Below are 5,256 nucleotides of genomic sequence, written 5' to 3'. Positions count from 1 at the left end.
CTCGAGGGGCGGGGCTATCTGTGGGTGTGGCTAACGGTTAGTGGCGTGGCCACAGTCAAGCTAGAGAGGTGCAGGGGCGGGGTCCAAGAGCCGAAGGATTTGCTGTGGGACTACACGGGGGTGGGGTCATAAGGGTGTCCGGGCGGGGCCACGAGTTAAAGCAGCCAGCGGGTGAAGTGGGATGGAGAGGGCCATTAGGGGGCGGAACTTCGTGTCAGCGGCTGGACCCTAAGTCCCTGTGGAGGAGACTGCACCCGGCATGGCCGTGGAGGGCCGGCGCCGTAGCTCGCCCACTTGGGAGCACAAGAAAAAGAGACAGAACCGTGGATTCTGGTGCGAGGCTTTGGGCGTTGGGGTGGGCTGCACATGGCGGAGCGCCGGACTCCAGGGACAGGGCTTGAGTTTAAGAGGTAGACACGAGCTGCGAGGGACTTCGCAGGCAGGTTGCTAGTGGAGGAGATTTGAGGGAGCTGGTTTCCCACTGTGGGGCTGGAGCTTTGGTCTGTGGACGTGGCTTAGTGTGCGGCCTGGTGTCTAACGCTGACAGGCTCCGCCCTCTGGGATGAACGCGTTGCTGGCTGTCTAGGGCTCGGGTAAGGGGTGAACACTGTCCCCACTTCGAAATTGGAAGGGACGTTAAGAGATTAAGCCCCTGTTCTGTTCACAGTCGAATACGGAAAAGCCTGAAGTCCCACACTGGCCAGAGAAGAACCCACAACTCCTGGTGTGAGAGAAGAAGGCTAGAGGGTGGGGCTCTGGGTCTGGGCCTCTGGAGACCTGGTTTACGAACCCTGCTCAGACACTGTGTGAGCTCCACATCAACCCTGGTCCCGGCACTTCAGTTTTCTAGGCCTCAATTTCCTCATCTGTGAGATGGGGGTCCTAATAACCCCTACCTCACAGGGACTGTGTCAGGATTAAATCAATGGGGAAATATACTGTACTCTGTGAATCTTATGCAATCAATATAATCACTTTTATTGAATGCTTACTATTGGCCAGGCTTAGATCTAAGCATTTTCATGTGTTTTCTCAACTTTACAGTCGCTTCGTGGAGTAGCTACTGTTAAGAACACTCCCATTATACAGAAGGGAAAATTTCAATTTAGAAGATCTAATTGGCCCGGGTCACACATCTGTGAGTAGGGCAGAGCTGGGATTCAAACCTAGGCTTGTTTGACACTGGTGCCTAGGCACTGACCCACTCTGCTAGACAGCTGCCAAACACACAAGTGAGGTGTGATCATTACCAGAAAAATCCCATCACTTTGCACATCTCAAGCAGCCCTCATCTCTGCCTCTTGTCTCCATCTTCCACTCCTACCTGGGATGTGTTAGGCAATAAATAGGGCCACATCAGTCTGTAGATTCCCTGCATCTTCAGGTAGAATCCTCCACATAAGATACCATCAAGGGAAAAAAAAAAAACTCACAAGAAAATAGGTACGTATACAAATTGTCCACAGCAAACCTCTATTTGCAAATAACTAGAGGCCAAGCCAAGAATCCAACAAGAGGGGAATGGCTCTATATCACTGAAAACCCACTGAGGGGACTTCCCCGGTGGCGCGGTGGTTAAGAACCCGCCTACCAGCCTGCCAATGCAGGGGACACGGATTCAAGCCCTGCTCCGGGAAGATCCCACATGCCGCAGAGCAACTAAGACCGTGCACCACAACTACTGAGCCTGTTCTCTAGAGCCCGCGAGCCACAACTACTGAGCCCAGGCACCACAAATACTGAAGCCCACGCGCCTAAAGCCTGTGCTCCACAACAAGAGAAGCCACCGCATTGAGAAGCCAGCGCACCGCAACGAAGAGCATCCCCCTCTTGCCGCAACTAGAGAAAGCTTGTGCCCAGGATTGAAGACCCAACACAGCCAAAGATAAATAAAATAAATACATTTTTTTAAATTAAAAAACCCCACTGAGGCCACATACATAATGCGGTTGTATTATATGCACATGTACATATAAAAAATAGAGGTCATTTGTTCAGTTTGCTATACATTGGCACATGAGCTGGCTGATTAATATACATTGTCATTTAAACCTCACATGAATCCTGCACAGTTTTTATATTATCCCCATTTTATAGATGAGGGAATTGAGGCACAGCACTAGTAAGAACAGATCTCTATGCAAACCTGGGTCTCTCTGGCTCCTAAGCCCATATCCCTCCTACTCATTTCTGCAGCCTACATAGCAGCAAGGGATGAGTTCACAGTTCATTCATTCATTCAACAATATTTATTGAATATCCACTACATGCCAGACACAGTGGTAAGTATATAAACAAGTAGTTGTAAACAAAATAGTGTCTCACCTCACAGGACATACAGCCCACTGGGAGGCAGGATCTCATTGTGGTTAAGAACAGGAACTTTGGATTCTGATTTTCTGTGTTCAAATTCCTACTGTGCTTTATATATGTCAATATATGTCAATATATAATTGACATATAACACTGTGCCATTTTCTATCTCTGTGGTCCTGGGTGACGTTTTTTTTTTTTTTTTTTTTTTTTGCGGTATGCGGGCCTCTCACTGTTGTGGCCTCTCCCGTTGCGGAGCAGAGGCTCCGGACGTGCAGGCTCAGTGGCCACGGCTCACGGGTCCAGCCCTTCGCGGCATGTGGGATCCTCCCGGACCGGGGCCCGAACCCGTGTCCCCTGCATCGGCAGGCCGACTCTCAACCACTGCGCCACCAGGGAAGCCCCTGGGTGACGTTTTTAACCTATAAACTTCCATTTCTTTTTTTATATAAATTTATTTATTTATTTTTGGCTGTGTTGGGTCTTCGCTGCTGCGCACGGGCTTTCTCTAGTTGCAGCGAGCTGGGGCTACTCTTCGTTGCAGTGCGCGGGCTTCTCATTGCGATGGCTTCTCATTGAGGAGCACGGGCTCTAGGTGCGCGGGCTTCAGTAGTTGCAGCACGTGGGCTCAGTGGTTGTGACTCACGGGCTCTAGAGCACAGGCTCAGTAGTTGTGGAGCATGGGCTTAGTTGCTCCGCAGCATGTGGGATCTTCCCGGACCAGGGATCGAACCCGTGTCCCCTGCATTGGCAGGCGGTTCTCAACCACTGCGCCACCAGGGAAGCCCCAGCTTCCATTTCATAATCTATAAAATGGGGATATTAAAATTACTATCCATGGGAATAAATAAAATAATATTGGTAAAATGCTTAACACAATTCCTGTACTACATAGTTAGCATTTAAAAATATGAGTTGTGGGACTTCCCTGGTGGTGCAGTGGTTAAGAATCCGCCTGCCAATGCAGGGGACACGGGTTCGATCCCTGGTCCGGGAAGATCCCACATGCCGCGGAGCAACTAAGCCCGTGCGCCACAACTGCCGAGCCCGCGCTCTGGAGCCTAAGAGCCACAACTACTGAGCTCACGTGCTGCAACTTATGAAGCCCATGTGCTCTAGGGCCCACATGCTGCAACTACTGAAGCCCTTGCGCCTAGAGCCCATGCTCCACAATAAGAGAAGCCACTGCAATGAGAAATCCGCACACGATGACGAAGAGTACGCCCTGCTCACCGCAACTAGAGAAAGCCCGCGCACAGCAACGAAGACCCAATGCAACCAAAAACAACTAAGGAATGAAATGAACCCATTTGTGAACTTTACCATCTAATAATGTTAGTCCGTGTCTTCTAAATAAACAAAAACCTTTTTAAAAAAATAAAAATATGAGTTGTAATTATCTTGGAAAACAAGCATCAATCAAATAGCTTTAATTTAGAGTGAGAAGTAGCAAAACAGGGTAGACACAAGTGAAACAAACCAAGCAACCGTCTGACATATACATGACACTCGATAAATATATAGAAGAAAGAGACAAGGTGAGAAAGGAAGGAAGGAAAGAAGGAAGAAAGAAGGAAGTACAGAATTATATATATGCATTGATATTTTTCAAGTATGACTGTGCTTGAAGATTGTAGGGCAACCTGAGAAAATTGACAGTAAACAATGATAAATGAGAACTGCATTTTACTTGGCTTTTGGAAGCTTCATTCTGAAGGTAGCGGGGCGGGCGGCGGGGATCAGGAGGGAAGCAAGAGACCAGAGGGGAGATGAGACTCCTTTCCCAGAACCAAAGCCTGAAACCAGATCCTTAAAAGTCCCCTCACGTACTGCCCTGCTTTAAAAAGACTTAATAAGCCCCAGACAAACTTGGTGAGAAAAAGCCCTGAAACAGAGTTCCTGCCCTGGGAGACTGTTTTCTGTGGTTATAATGGGAGAGGAGGAAGAAGAGGGATGATGTGTGCAGAATAAGAGGAGGCTAGCAGAGAAGGAAGAAGGGTGTAGAGTCAGAGAAAACAGTGGTGTATGCATGTACATGCGTATATGTGTACGTGTGTATATAGAGATGTGTATGTGTATTTTATGTGCATATCTGTGAGAGAGACAGAGTGTGTGTGTGTGTCCACGATCACACAGTATGGGCAATGCCAATCAGCTGTGCCCCTGTCAGTCCACCCCCAGGAACTCTGTAGCTGGAGGAATGCATTACCCCTCCACTGTGGTCAGCTGATGCCTCTCTGCTGTGGCTCAGAAATTGGCGTTCCAGACACATACACACAGGCCTGGCTTCCCACCAAACCCCAGGGCAGAGCTCCCAGAGGAAACCAGTTCACTCTCAAGGGATAGGAGAGGGGGAAGGGAAAAGGAAGAAGCGAGGAGCCGATCAGCTCACCAGTCTCCATTTCCCACTGAAGACACTGCAGGCTCAGGCCCTTGGACCAGCGGTCTCAGGCCCTCATCTGAGATAGGGAGACCTCCATGCTCGGGCTCCAAGGCAGGTAGCAGAGTTTTCAACACTCCTGACCTCCGAGACCCAATGATGGAAGTAATAATGAGAGTTTACAGGACCAACTGCTTAACATAACTGCTTTCGGTGGATCATCTCATTTAACTTTCAAGATAATCCTAGGAAGTAGGTCCTGTTATTATCCCGATTAGGCAGATGAGGAAACTGAGGTTCAGAGACATTTGGTACTAAGCCCAAGCAGTCTGGCACCAGAGCTCACTGTGACACCATACTGCACCCGAGGAGAAGTTTGGATCTTAGTGAGGAGGTTTCCAAAATATAAGACTTGGGAATTTCCTGGCAGTTCAGTGGTTAAGACTCTGTGTTTCCACTGCAGGGGGCACAGATTTGATCCCTGGTGGGGGAACTAGGATCCTGCAAGCCACATGGCACGGTCAGGAAAAAAAGATTATTAAAAAAATTAAAAATAGGGACTT

Source organism: Phocoena sinus, chromosome 15 (genome assembly GCF_008692025.1).
Source record: "Phocoena sinus isolate mPhoSin1 chromosome 15, mPhoSin1.pri, whole genome shotgun sequence".
In the NCBI taxonomy this organism is placed as follows: Eukaryota; Metazoa; Chordata; class Mammalia; order Artiodactyla; family Phocoenidae; genus Phocoena; species Phocoena sinus.
Note: the sequence above shows the minus strand (reverse complement) of the source record.